General features: G+C 34.7%; 1 long non-coding RNA gene and 1 other non-coding gene across 2 annotated transcripts; both read left to right on the top strand.

The window, feature by feature from the left end:
- Positions 1 to 8,907: 8,907 nt before the first annotated feature.
- On the top strand, positions 8,908 to 9,014 carry LOC128289741 (small nucleolar RNA R71). The gene has a single exon (XR_008279385.1). It is a non-coding gene; the product is annotated as a small nucleolar RNA R71 (small nucleolar RNA).
- A 4,488-nt stretch (positions 9,015 to 13,502) lies between these two features.
- LOC128285541 (uncharacterized) lies at positions 13,503 to 15,130 on the top strand. Its single transcript, XR_008275968.1, has 3 exons — positions 13,503 to 13,574; positions 14,042 to 14,127; positions 14,944 to 15,130. It is a non-coding gene; the product is annotated as an uncharacterized LOC128285541 (long non-coding RNA).
- The last annotated feature ends 498 nt before the right edge of the window (positions 15,131 to 15,628 follow it).

Genomic DNA, 15,628 nt, shown 5'->3' with positions numbered 1-15,628 from the left:
TCACACATTCATGATTACATATTCTAGACAATAAATATTACGTTCAAACATTTCGATGACTCGGTTTAGCGGTCCCGAAACCACTTCCCGACTAGGGTCAATTTTGGGCTGTCACACATGCCACTTTTAGAGTTCAACCAAAAGTGTACCAAAAGGGCTTTGATAGTGTGGACGACTTCGACTTCGACAATCCCGAGTCCGATAGTTGACGAACCAAAATCTATAAAACAGAGATTCAAAGAACGGAGTAAGCATTTAATGCTTAGTAAGTTTCGAACATGGAAATTAGGCACAACTGAGGTATAGGATTCATATAACTAAACGGATAATTTCATATACACATATTCTTAAAAATCAGTCCTACTCCACATTTCCAACCCTTATATTCACACATAAGGAATCAACTTAGCCAAAGGCCGGAAACTCATTAATTGACTGAGCGAATACTATTTATAAGGATCAACTAATTCAATGCATATATGAAACATACCTCGTCGTTGGGGTTTACGAGCGTATTAATTGAAATTATTACAGCAAGATTGCTCATTCCCAACCCGGTACCTTCGGAGTTTAGCCGGATATAACTACTCGCTCAAATGCCTTCGGGACTTAGCCCGGTTATAGTAACTCGCACAAATGCCTTCGGGACTTAGCCCGGATATAGTAACTTGCACAAATGCCTTTGGGACTTAGCCTGGATATAGTAACTCTCACGAATGCCTTCGGGCTTAGCCCGGAATTAGTCACTAGCACAAATGCCTTCGGGACTTAGCCCGGTTATCATCTGAATATCCATGCACGTGTCAATAAATCATGACACATCTATATTTCATTTTCATAACTAGAATTTAAATACAAGTCACTTATCATGCATTATCATTTTCGGCTCAATAGCTACATACAAAGGGCATGATTTTGATTTGCTTATAACATAATCTAAGTTTCATTACTCGAAAACTTACCTCGGATGTTGTCGAACGATTTCGACGACTATTCGATCACTTTTTCCTTCCCTTTATCGGACTTAGTTCCCCTTTGCTCTTGAGCTTAATTTAACAAATAAATTGATTTAATCATTTGAACATCAAAAAGAGAACTCAAGGTACTTAACCCATATATACATTAGACATTAGAGTCACATATATATGAAATCATGAATCAAACTCAACATTTTAGCCCACACTCTCTTTTAGCCGATTATCTAAGCCAAGATAAAAGCATTAATATGCTTGCCTCTAACCGAATACATGCAACACCAATCCATCTCATGTGGCTGAATATGCATGTCTATGTTGAGGCCAATTATATACTTAATACCACATATAAATGACATACATTTTACTAACTAATGCATTACATATTATAACTCAATACGCATCCATCATTTACTCCATAACTGAAACACCACCATATATAAATATATACCTTGAGATAATATATATGTCATACCAATACATCATGTGCAAATATATATATATATGTGCAAGAGCCGAATCACAAAGTTGATTATAACCATCTCATATATTTTCATCATATACCCGAATGCACAAGTACATTATAATAACTTCCAACTCAATTCATGTCACAAATTTATACTTCACAAGAATAAATCATTAACCAGATATAAACATATATCCAAAACACAAATCTTACCTACCATGTAATAAGCATATCAAAATAAACTCTTTCTATGTTCGAATATAACCTAATATCATTTAATACCAAATCATGTATAACACCTCAACCAAATATATTAACCAAATTCACATGTATATTTTATTTTTACATGAACCATAGCCGAATCGTTTTAACCATGAGTAACATAACAAGCATAAATCATACTTATGGATATACCATGGCCGATTCAATCTAATCACATCCAAAATCATCAACCATTTTCAATGCATATAACATATATAAACATGAATAAGTTTCATATAATCTCTTAACACATTAATTTCTTTCATCAACAATCTTTTTGTTTCTTTATCCATCAAAACTTAAAGGTAAGAAAAAAAAAATCAAGTTCTTCTCACACATACCATAACCGAAAGTTCCATCCAACACTCTAAATTCAAAATTTTAGTATGGCTAGGTAAGAAAAACATGATGATTAACCTGAACAAACTAAGATATCAAAAGAAAGATTAACAAAATTTACTAACCTTCTCTTCATTCAAAAGGCCGAATGCCCCCCCTCTTTTTCTTCTTCTTGTACGGCTAAGAAGAACAAGGTGATAACCCCTTTTTTTTTTCTTTTATTATCCTTAGTATTTCTTTTATTATTTCCTTTCTTTTACATAAAATAATGACCACTTCATGGAAATTTACCACATATTCTAATATATACTCCATCATGGCCGGCCACTATGTATAAAAAAAAAAGAGTATTTGACTTGCAAAGCCATTATTTTCACTACATGCTTTAATAAGTCCTTATAAATTAACCTATCACATTTCAAAAGTGTCACACATAAGTCCTATTAACTAAGTTCACATGCAATTGACTAAATCGAAGCTTAAAACTTTCACACATTCATATTCACATATTCTAGACAATAATTATCACATTCAAATACTTCGGTGACTCGGCTTAGCGGTCCTGAAACCACTTCCCGACTAGGGTCAATTTAGGGCTATCACAATGTCTTGCAAATTTTCAGGCCTTATATTGCTCATCAAGGAAGAATAATCATCGTTTTAGAAATTAGGCAATTCAAAGAACTCAATAATAGCATTTGAAGTTATTGGTACCTTGATTCCACAAACTGGAACTTTTGTCAACTCGCTTGAGGTTAAATTCGCATAGAATTCACACACTAACTCCTCATCCACACTAGGTCTCTTCTCACAAAACAATTCCTAATTAAGGGCTTCAGCAACTTGACGAATACGTGCCATAAAGTCTTTGTAGTTGCTCTCTTTTAATGTAAAGCCTTTCTCTAGATGCATCTGATGATTTTTGAAGATACTCTTGTATCTTGCTTTGGTTTCTTCACAATGGAACTTGTTCTGTGTTTCATCAATTTGGGCACAGCCATGAGTTCTCTTGTGAGGCATGATTAACCTGAACAAAAGATGGGAAAAATTATTTTCTCAAAAATTTAATTAATAAAAATAATTAATGATTTAATAAATTGAAAAATTAAATAATAGAATAAAATTAAAATTTAAGAGAAATTCGGTCTTACCACCTTTTTTAAGAACTCATAAAAAATAGTTAGCAAGAAAAGAGGTTGACTTAAGGTAGTTTGAAGGATTTTGCTAAGGATGGGTGAAGGTTTGTGCTGCTCGGGTGTTGCAATGCTGCTAGGTGCGAGGGTGGAAGGGCGTGGGAGCAGCCAGCAACGCGCGCGGGAGCTAGGCTTGGTGTGCGAGCATGTGCGGAGCCTCGTTGAGCAGGCCTGGTGTGAGCGTCCAGGTGCTAGGCGCAGATGCAGGACACGGCCTGGGCAGCTGGGGCCAAAGCATGCGTTGAGCAGGGCCAGGCACACAATGCAGCGCGTGACGGGCAGGCGTGTGTGAGTTCTGCTGGGCATGTGTTGGCCGACTGGTGGGTGATGTTGTGGCTAGGGGCTTGCGGCACTTAAGGGATTTGGTGCTTTGGGGTTTTGAGTGATGAATGCATTGAGGGAACTAAAGGTGGAATTTATAGTGCGAGTAGTAGGAATTAGAGTAGAATTCTTGGTATAATTTAACAATTAAAAAAATCTAATTCTAATTCTACTCAAGTTAACAACAATTAATAATCAAATATATGCTTATTAAATTATTAATGCTATTAATTTATTAAAACAAGATTAAAATTAAACTAATCCTAATTCCATGCTAAGTTGATAAAAATTAATATATAAATTATAATAGATACAATTATATATTAAAGATTATCATCTTATTATTATTATTTGTAATTTTTTATTAAAAACATTTATTTTAGATGCCTTCGAAAATATTTACAAAAGAGGCACCTAATTTTTATTATTTACGAAAAGACTTACCAAATTTTAAAAATAATTCAATTAAGTTCCTAGACTTAATGAAAATTTGAAATTGAGTTGCAATTTAAAACTTGGATCAAAATTGACCCTTTTATTTGAAAAACCAAAAATTAAATTTTCTATTTAGGGAATAATTTCTCGAAAAGTTATGTTAAAATCAATTCCCAGGAAAGATTGGAGGGGTCACAAGCGGTCCTGCTTAAGTTTCAATCTCCTAGACAAAATTTATTTAAACATACTAATCCCGAAAATATACCCTAAATCATTTATTAAAAAAGGAAAATAAGAAAATTTAAACATCTGATAAAATGAAAGAAATTTGATTCTGTTCAATCTTATCTCCCCAGTAATGTTTCAGACGCTGAGTATTAACTTGAAAATTACCTCCCTTACCTTGGAGTTCAAAAACTCTGTATGGATAGACGCGATGAATCATAAATGGACCAGACCAACGTGATTTTAGTTTACCTGGAAAGAACCTTAATCTGGAAATAAATAACAAGACTTGCTGACCTGCTTCAAATTCTCGAACTCGAATGTGCTTGTCATGCCATTTCTTAAGTCTCTCCTTGAGTAATTTGATACTTTTGCACGAGAACATTTGGAATTCCTCTAGCTCATTGAGTTGGAGCATCCATTTCTCTTTAGAAAGCTTAAGATCCACATTAAGTTGTTGAAGGGCCTAGTAAGCTTTGTGCTCTAACTCCAAGGGCAAATGATAGGCTTTGCTAAAGACCAACCTATAGGGTGACATCCCTAAAGGTGTTTTGTATGTTGTTCTGTAAGCCCATAAAGCATCATCCAGTCTATTGGACCAATCTCATCGGTTCGGGCAAACTATATGCCTTTGATCTCCTTGTTGCCAGTTCAGCTTTCCCATTCGTCTGCAGATAGTAAGCTGAAGCGACCTTGTGTTTCACTCCATGTTTATCTAATAACCATTTCAACCACTTGTTCACAAAATGAAACCCTTCATCACTGATGATGGCTTTTGGGGTTTCAAACCTTGTGAACACATGTTTTTGCAAAAATTTTATCAGAACCTTAGCATCATTTGTCAGATAGGCTTCAATGTCAATCCACTTGGATAGGTAGCCTACAACTACCAAGATGTACTTGTCACCAAAAGGCGGAGGGAAAAGACAGAGAAAATCAATATCCTAAACATCGAATAATTCTACCTTAATGATATTTGTTCGAGGCATCTCATTTCTATTGGTAACATTTCTGACACTTTGACATCTATCACAACTCTTTACATAGGCATATGCATCTTTGAATAGTGTTGGCCAAAAGAATCCAACTTGCAATACCTTGGATGCGGTACGTGTACCTCCAAAGTGTCCCCCACTCGGAGCTGAGTGATAATGATATAGAATCTTATGTACTTCATCTTCTGCCATACATCTCCTGATCATTTGATCTACACACTTAAACAAGTACGGCTCTTCCCAGAAATAGTACTTCACATCATGAAGAAACTTTTCTTTTGATGATACGTCTTATCAATCGCATCAAACCACAAGCTAAATAGTTAGCAATATCAGCAAACCAAGGGGTATTATGGACATGATTTACCTTTACTATATGTTCATCTGGAAATGTCTCCTGAATGGGAATAAGTGGAGAATTCCCTTCTTATGGCTCTAATCTGGCTTGAACTCTTGAAGTAGAAGTACCCATCAGATCAACCTTGGCTTAGCATCTTTCTTGGAAAGTAAGTAATTAATTGTCGAGTGGTCCGTATAGACAGTCACTTTTCTACCTACAAAATAAGATCGAAACTTGTCAAAAGCAAACACAATAGCAAGTAACTCTTTTTTTGTTATTGTATAATTCAATTGAGCTCATTTCAAAGTTCAACTTGTATAGTAGATGGGATGAAAAACTTTGTTCCTTCGCTGACCGATGACAGCTCCTATCGCAAAGTCACTTGTATCACATATCAATTCAAATGGAAAATCCAACTCTGGTGTGACGATTATGGGTGCCGAAACTAGTCGACTCTTCAAGTCGTTGAAAGCTCTTAAGCACTCTTCATCAAATTTGAACGTCGTGTCCTTCTCCAATAATTTGCATAAGGGTTTAGTAATTTTGGAGAAGTCCTTGATCAATCTTCGATAGAAACTAGCGTAGCCCAAAAAGCTCCTAACACCCTTTACAGATGTTGGAGGTGGGAGTTTCTCAATAACATCTACCTTTGCTTTATCAACCTCTATTCCATGTCGTGTTATCCGATGCCCTAGAACAATCCCTTCTTGTACCATGAAATGACACTTTTCCCAGTTGAGTACTAGGTTTGTTTCTTCACATTGCCTTTGTACCTTGGATAGATTGGATAGGCAATCATCATATGTATCTCCAAATACTGAAAAATACTCCATAAAAACTTTTAAATATTTCTCAACCATGTTAGTAAAAATAGACATCATACATCTTTGAAATGTAGCAGGTGTATTACATAAACCAAATGGCATGCGTTTAAATGCAAATGTACCGTATAAGAAGGTGAATGCTGTCTTGTGCTAATCTTTCAGTGCTACTGTAATTTGATTATACCCCTAGTATCCATCAAGAAAACAATAAAAGTCTCACCCTGTGAGTCTATCCAGCATCTGGTCCAAAAACGGCCAAGGAAAGTGATCTTTCCTAGTCGCCTAATCGTCTTGTTTTCAATGACCGTAATACCTCCTTTCTTTGCCATGCACTGGACCAGACTTACCCATGAACTTTCTGAGATGGGGTAAATTATACCCGCATCTAACAACTTGATGATTTCTTTCTTTACTATATCCTTCATAATGGAGTTCAGTCTTCGTTGTGCATGCATACAGATGGACTAATTCTACGAATATCGGCTATAGTCCATCCAATAGCCTTCTTGAATTGTTTCAACACCAGGATGAGTTTCTCTTCTTTCTTAGTAGTCAATTATGTTGAAACAATCATAGGAAAAGTAGAAATGTTACCTAAATAAACATATTTTAGATGTGATGGTAATACCTTGAGTTCTAATTTACGTGGCTCCTCGATTGACGCTTTTGGTTGGGCATAATCCCTTTTCACTAATTCCAAAGATTCAAAATGGGATTTTGGATTAAATCCCTTTTGATTAGCTTCTAACAATGCTAAGTATTCATCCTCCTCTTCATCATTCAGAGGATCTGATGTCAAAATTTGTTCCAATGGATCCTCAACATAGTTGAGCTCCTTCTCCACTATTAAATCCTCTAAATCAGAACTGTAGAACAATCATCAATTGTGTCAGGAAATCGCATAGACTTGAAAATATTAAATGTTACCTGATCATCCTAAGCATACATAGTAAGCTCACCATTCTACACATCAATAAGGGTCTTTTCGGTTGCTAAGAATGGTCTTCCTAAAATAATTGGAACTTCTTTTTCTGTTTTAAAGTCTAGAATAACATAATCAGTAGGGAAGATAAATTTATCTACACGTACCAATACATCCTCAATTTTTCCTTCTGGATATGCTAAGGATAGATCCTCTAATTGAAGTGTAACCGTAGTTTGTCTAACTTCACCTATTCCTAACTTCCTAAATAATTGACATAGGCATCAAGTTAATACTCGCACCTAAGTCACATAATGCCTTACCGCAATATGTTTCTCCAATGTTGCAAGGTATGGTAAAATATCCAGGATCCTTCAACTTTGGGGGAAATTTGTCTTGGCGACATGCATTGCATTCCTTTGTTAGAGCTACCATCTCAAATTCTCTAAGTTTTCATTTTTTGGACAGGATATCCTTCATGAATTTGATGTGGTTCGGCATTTGCTCAAGTTTAACCAACGGGATCTTGATATAAAGTTGCTTGAGTACATCTAAGAACTTCTTGAATTGAATCTCCTGCTTCTACTTTTGAAGTCTTTGAGGGTAGGGTGGAGGTGGTTTCTTTACTGGAATTGGTTGATTCATCTTCTGTGGTAATTCTGCATCTAACAAAGTTATTAGTTGATCAGAATTAGCTGGTTCTGAAATTACCTTGTCGGGTTTTACAGATTTTGGTTCTTGTGAAACTAGAATTTCAACACTCAGTTGAACTTCCTCTGAACCTTAAGCATCAGGTTGCTCTTTTTCAGCTTCGATGGTGTTGGGCTTTATTGTCTTTCCACTCCTCAATGTCAATGCTTTGCAATGCTCCTTCCCCGAATTCCTCGGATTCTCCGTATCACTAGGTAAAGCACCTTGTGGTCGATTCCTGAGTTCAGTAGCAAGCTAGCCCACTTGATTCTCTAAATTCCTTAGAGTGGCGTCGTTTTTCACCATGTATGCCTTTGATAAATTCTCTAAGCTATTGGATGATTAAGCTTGAGTTGGTTTTCGAACTTATTAGGGGAAACTAGGCGGCTGGGTTGGTCTAGGTTGGGCATAAGTGTTACTGGTCCTAGCCCCTTGATTACTCTAGGAAAAATTGGGGTGATTTCGCCACGATGGGTTATAGAAATTGGGTTGCAGTTCTTGCCTTCCTTGATTTTGGTTCTGGTTACCCATGTAATATACGGATTCTGGGTTTGATGGACATTCTTCGAACAAATGTCCTTCCCCACAAAAAACACAGGCTATACTTTCAAATTGATTTGGTGGCTATGCTGCAAAACTATTAGACCCATTAGCAGTAAGATTTTTTAACATTGAGGATATTGATGATACCTGAGATGCGAGTGAAGTAAGAGTGTCTACTTCATGTATTCTAACAACTTATCTTTCTAACGTTGCTCGCTTGGTTGGCCATTGATAGTTGTTGCTGGAAATCCTCTCAATAATTTCATAAGCCTCGTTATAAGACTTAGAAAAGAGAGCACCATTAGTAGAAGCATCCACTTCCATCCTCATGTGAGCATTTAGACCATTATAAAATGCCTCAACTGTGAGGCAATATGGAATTCCGTGATAAGGGCACTTTCATAATAACTCTTTGTACCTTTCCCATGCCTCATACAAGGACTCATCATCCATTTGTTGGAAGGCAGTGATCTCATTCCTTAACATAGCATTCTTGCCAGATGGGAAATACTTCATAAGGAATCTTTCTGCTAACTCTTGCCATGTGGAAATTGAGTTTGGTGGTAATGAGTTCAACCAGGCTCGAGATCTGTCCCTTAGTGAATACAGGAACAGCTTCAATTGTAATGCATCTTCGGGTACTCCGGCTAATTTGAAAGAATTGCTCACCTCCATAAATAGTTTTAAGTGTAGGTGAGGATCTTCGATAGGCATTCCACTGAATTGGCCCACTGTCCAAAGCATCTGGAACATGACTGACTTTAGCTCGAACCATTGTTCCTCAATTTTGGGTCTCCAAATACACAGCTTAAGATCATTAAACACTGGCATGGCATACTGTCTTAAAGCTCTATCCCTATCATCAGCAATAAGGGCAGGATTTTGAGCAGGGGTTTGCTCCGTTTCCTTGATTTGAATTTTCAAAGTTCATTTCTTCAGTCCTCTAATTTGCTTGTCTTCTTCACTTTCGGAAAGTTAGTTCAATCTCAATGTCTATAGGGAGTAGGTCAATAATTCGATCAATACTCATAAACACCTGAAATAATCACAGAAAAATTAATTAAGTTAAAAATTAAATAGAAGCCTTCTTCCATATGATGTCTTAGTGGATTGTCAAGTTTGTATGAACAAACCCAATGGCTCAATGACCTCCAACCCAACTAGTTCCCCCTTGGTAATAGCCCGGTTTTTAGTGGTGTCGAAAATAATGGTTTTGGGGCCACAAAACTCGACAAGTAAGTTTGTAAATATTATATTTAATATTTATGAGTCAATTGTAATTTTAAAAAAAAAGCTTTTGATATTGTGATTTTTGTTTTATAATCGATTTATTAAGTTCAATTGGTTTTAGAAATTGAGGTATCGGGACCTCATTTTTTATAAACTGAGTCGTAAATATTTTTACAAATATTTACGGAATGTAATTAAAGTGGTATTAATTTTTTGTTGGAAAATTTTGTCATTTCGATAGTTAATTAAGCAAAAAAAGACTAAATCGTGTAAAGTGAAAGAGTTGTGTTCTATATGCTAAAGGTATTAAATAGCTATAGAACTTTAAAGTGCAAGTCCTTATATGGTAAGTAGACCATTAATGTATTAGTGGATGATAGCGGTTTGGAAATGTTGTAATTTTTAATTATAATAAAGGTTGATAAAGTAAATTAGAAAATTAAATGATAAAAAAATACATTAAATATATCATCTTTTACATTTTTTTGTTTCAGTCGAATTTGAAAGTAGAAAACTCCATGGAAGATGTGTAAGGTGTGGCAATGGTTTTATTTATGCACGGTAAGCCATTTTTCACCCGTTTCTTTAAATTTTTATGTTTTTGAGATCGTTGCAACTAGGTCTAGCTACCTGTATCTTTGATTTTGAAACTGTTAAAGATTTTGAATGTTGCCATTGATGAATCTTGTGATATTTGATGTTAGATGATGAATTTGGAATGTTGATTTATATTTAAAAGTATTTTGTTAAGTGATTTTCATGAATTTTTCAATTAGGTACTAATTTGTTAAAGTAATAAAAGTACAATGATTTAATGTGAAATTGTTGCATAAATGGGCTGTTTTAGATACCATGAACATTCGGCTAAACTCAATTTGGGGTAAAAACGGTTAATTTGCATGTTTTGGGCTTAGAGACTAAATTGAATAAAAGTAAAACTTTAGGGGAAAATTTGTATGAAATGAATTATTTTATTGTCTAAATTAATATATTGAATGAAATTATTAATTTAAATCAAGATCAGGGGGAAATCAAGGAAAATGGAAAATTACAAAAATTCCTCTAAACTTTGGTATTTCTGCAATTTAGCCAGGTAAGTTCGTATGAACTATACTATGTATATTGTTTATTAAATTGAATGTTATTATATGAAATTTTATTGAAAATGAATCGATATATATATATATTTTATTATACAATTTGGCTAATAATGAGACGAGGGAAATTCAACGACGTACAACGACTATCGAGTCCTGTTTGAACCTTAGGAATATTTAGGATACAAATGAAATGTCATTAGGGGTTACCATGTTTTGGGTATTGGTCCCGTACGTTCTACCGGTGGCTGAGATTTCCAGCATGTGTTGCTGTTACTCATTAGCTTGTGTGAGCAGCACCCTGTAGTTACGCCTTGACCGTCAGCTTGTGATAGCTCGAGAGTGAGCATTTATATGAGATATGAGATAAATATGGTTTCGACCATGTGTTGGCACATAGTGTGCGAGATTTCCCATGTATCCAATATTATTCTAAGTGGTTCAACGGGAAATGTGTTGTTACGAGGCAATATGAGTTCGATACGAACTAATACAAGTATATACATGAAATACATGGAAATGATAAATGGATGATATATAATGAAATAGTAAGATAATGATATGTATCATGACATGTACATATATGAATATCTTTGATATGTTGGTACATGGTAATTATGTAAGTTGAGACGAGTAATGAACTCAAGTGTGACATTTTAAGAAAATAAAGTTATCAATGTTGAATTTATATGAAATATCTTCAAGTGCGCTAACAAGTGTTGTTGTTTGATGCTTAGGCAAGTGCCAAGCTGTTGGTTGAATGTTATTATGTTTACTTATAAGTCGTATTGAAATGGTAAGTGCTAAAATGAAAATATGCTTGTACTCATGAAAAAGTGGTAAGGTTTAAGTTATGCAAATTCTTATGAAATGGTTTATGATGTGATTAATTCTAAAAGAGCTATGTTTAAATGCACTAGCTTGTGGCTATGGTTGATGTTATGATTGTGTCTTGTGTATTATGCATATGAAGCGAGTGATGAAAAAGGGAATGATGAGTTGAATTGATGATGTTAATTAAGCTAAATAAAGTAAATGTAATAGAAAGTAATCACATGCAAATGAAAGGAATAAAATTGAAAGAGACTTAAAGTTTTTATAAAATCCTACTTTGTTAGGGATGATATGTATAAGTAATGCTGTGGAATTATTCAATTTGTGAATTGTTGAATTTGGTTTCATGAATTTTGTGGTATTGGTATATGATTATTCTTAAATTGTATAAATTTCTTATTTGAAATGGATAGATATGATTAAAGTTTATACGAGCTTATTAAGCATTCATTGCTTACATAGTTATTTTTCTTTACTTTTCAAACTATCAGAAGCTCGGTCAGGTTGGAAGCTTGTCGGAGATTTATCACACTATCCAGCAATTATATCAGTAGATTTAGATATCTTGGTTAAGGTTATAATGGCATGTATAGGTATTTTGGCTAATGTTAGCCTATGTGTTATGGTTGTGGAAATGACTATTTGGTTAGTTTGCATTTTGGCCTTGTGTTGGTAAAATGATATGTATTATAAGGCGTATATATGTAGCCTTGTAATGTATGATATATGACTTGTTATGGCTAAATGATGGTAGATAGAAAAGTAGTTGAATGTGCATATTAGATATGAAATATAACTTGTTGTGAATTGGTGTTTTGCCATAGTAAGCATATATGTATTTTGATGCTAATGATTGTGTGGTATAGTTGGTACCAAATGGTATGTTTTGGTAAATCTGTAATGATGCAAACTTAGTTGGAAGTTAATCATTTATTTTGGCCGAATTGAGTACTTGGTTATACATGTTTTAATGTTGTCATTTGAGGTACCTTTGGGCATATAGGTTGGATGTTATTATACCATATGTGTTTGGCTTGATATTACATGATTTTGGTACCTTTTTAGGGCTTAGGTATATCTGTAAAAGGGATTATAGATACGTCTTGAAAAGGGTGAGAAAAATGGCTTGTAAAATAACCTATTTTCACCCACACAGGTAGAGACATGGGTATGTATCTCAGCCGTGTGTGACACACGGCCAGGTAGCATAGCCTTGTGCCCCCTATAGGTTTCAAAGGGTTGCAAGTCAAGTTTTACATGGCCTGGCACATAGGCATGTGGTTTGGCCATGTGACCCAAGTCAGTGAGTTACACGAGTACAGAAATAGGTTGGGACATGGCCGTCTGTCCCTATTTCAAATGCCTACGAGGCCTAAGACACGGGCATGTCTCTTGGCCGTGTGAGTCACACGACCTGGCCACACTTGTAATATCCTAAATTAGGGCTTAATCGGAATAGTGGTTTCGTGACCACAAATCCGAGATAGAAATAATTATTTTATAATGATTTTGATGTTTATGATATGATTGCATGATTGTGTGAAAATTTCGTGATGAAATTCTATGCCTAAAGTGCTTAAATTGAAAGTAGGGACTAAATCGAATAAGTTGCAAAACTTGCATTCTAGAAGTTTTTAGTATGAAATTGTTTTGGAATATTAATGAGGAGGTCTTAAATAGCAATTTTACCAATTTTAAGTTCATGGACAAAATTAGGACATGGAAGGAATTTTGGAAAGTTTAGTAGTAAGGGTATTTTGGTCATTTAGTTATTAAAATGAATTAAAAACAAAATTAAAAGCCAATTTTGTCCATCTTCTTCATTAGGCCGAAATTTCAAGGGTTCTCCATAGCTAGGGTTTGTTTCAAGCTTCCAAGCTCCATAGTAAGTGATTCCAAGCCCCGTTTTTAATGATTTTTATGTTTTTGAGATCTCGGTAACTCGATAAAGCTTATGTTAGCAATAATTTAACCTAGGGTTTATATTTGGAAAAATACCCATAGGTGTAATTTGTGTATTTTGATGTTTTATGATAGAATATAAAGTTTTAAATTATGTTAGACAACTTGTACTACTCGATTTTAAGCAAAAACGAGTAAAAGGGCTTAATCGGTAAAAATACCTAATAGTCACAAGTACATGTTAGAGTGAGAATTTGATGTTGCCATAGAAGAGAAAAGTGATCAGCATGTTGTAAAACATAAGAATAAGGAATAAAGTTTAATCCCGAGCCTAGGGGCAAAAATGTAAATATGCAAAAGTTTAGGGGTAAAATTGTAATTTTGCCAAAATTTGAGTTAAGGATTAATTTGATAATGTGAGTATTAAATAAGCTAAATGTGTTATTTTAGATCAAGAAAGACGTGGAATCGACCTCAATCGAGGAAAAGAAAAGATTGTGGACTAAATTGCAAAATCTTTGTATTTTGGTACCAAGGTAAGTTCATGTGTAAATAATGTAGCATAATTGTTATTTTTAAGTTATTGATATTAATTATGTGTTATGCTGAATTTTATTATGAAATGTATGCTTTGTGGTTAATTTCAAATAATATGTAAATTATGTGAACTACATTAAATATAATTGTTACCAGAGTATTGATTTGGCATTCTACGGAAGACGGCAAGGATAAGTGTTCGAGAAAAAAGCCCGTTTGAACCTTAGGAATAGATTAGGATACAAGTGACATGTCACTAGGATGGTTGAGCATCCGAACTCGTTGAGTTGAGTCCGAGTTCACTTATGGATGCGAATGTCCGAACTCGTTGAGTTGAGTCCAAGTTCGTGAGATGTAACTAGGCATCCAAACTCGTTGAGTTGAGTCCGAGTTCACTTATGGATGCGAAAGCCCGAGCTCGTTGAGTTGAGTCCGAGTTCGCTTATGGGCGGGTTACATGATTGCTTGATTGAATATGTGGCACTTATGTGCAAGTTATCCATGTATCCGAATTATATTCGATGTGTTCAACGGGTAAAGTTCTACTCAAATGGAGGAAAATTTGAGATGTAAAGAGACGTATTGGTAAGTGATATGAAATGGATATTTTGGACAGGTATGTATTTAACCCTCGGGTTGAGTATTGATACAACCACGATAAAGTAATAAGATGATGAAGAATGATTAAAAATGTGATATGTGTTTTAGTGATGTATGCTAATGTTGACTGGTATAACTGTTTGTTATGTTACTTATTATTTGCATATGAACTTACTAAGAATTTATGCTTACTCCCTCCTTCTTACTCATTATAGTTTTGGACAAGCCAGCTCAGGAGTCGGGATAGGTCGAAGGCTCAGTCACACTATCCAGAAGATTTTTGGTAAATGGCTTGTAAAATTAAGTATGGCATGTATAGCAATATACCCATTTTGTGTAAATGATCTTAAGGTATGGTTGTGAAATGGTTGAGGAAATGCTTGATAATGATAAATTATGAAAATGGTTAGTTTAGATTATGTTTGATGTTAAGGAAAACTATTAAGATACTTAGTGCATAAAAACTCATAAAAGGATGAAATTTACCATAAACAGAATACCGCAGCAACACTAACGCGAGCTTGAAAATTTACTAAAATCATAGAAATTGAATTTGGTGGTGAAATACATATCAAATTGAAGCTTATTATGTCTAGTTTCACATGAAACAAATGAAACAAGTAAAGGAAGTATATGTTAGAAGATATTTTAATTTTAGTGAAACAGAGTCATAGCAGTTTCTGAATCCCTGTTCCTACTTTAGAAATTCACCATAAATTGTAAGGATATAATTAGGTGGTGTATTTTATATCCTCAGAATCCTTATTGAGTCTAGTTTTAGTATAAACAAACCTCATAGTCATATGAATTTTTACAGAGAGAAATGTGGCTCGTAGTAAACAGAGGTCAGACCAGTCGAGTCTTGAAACAGGGGTAACTTTAACTAATAAACTGTACTAA

The sequence above is a fragment of the Gossypium arboreum genome, chromosome 2, assembly GCF_025698485.1.
Source record: "Gossypium arboreum isolate Shixiya-1 chromosome 2, ASM2569848v2, whole genome shotgun sequence".
Taxonomy (NCBI): domain Eukaryota; kingdom Viridiplantae; phylum Streptophyta; class Magnoliopsida; order Malvales; family Malvaceae; genus Gossypium; species Gossypium arboreum.
The sequence above is the reverse complement of the archived record's forward strand: the minus strand, read 5'-3'. Positions and strand labels throughout refer to the sequence as shown.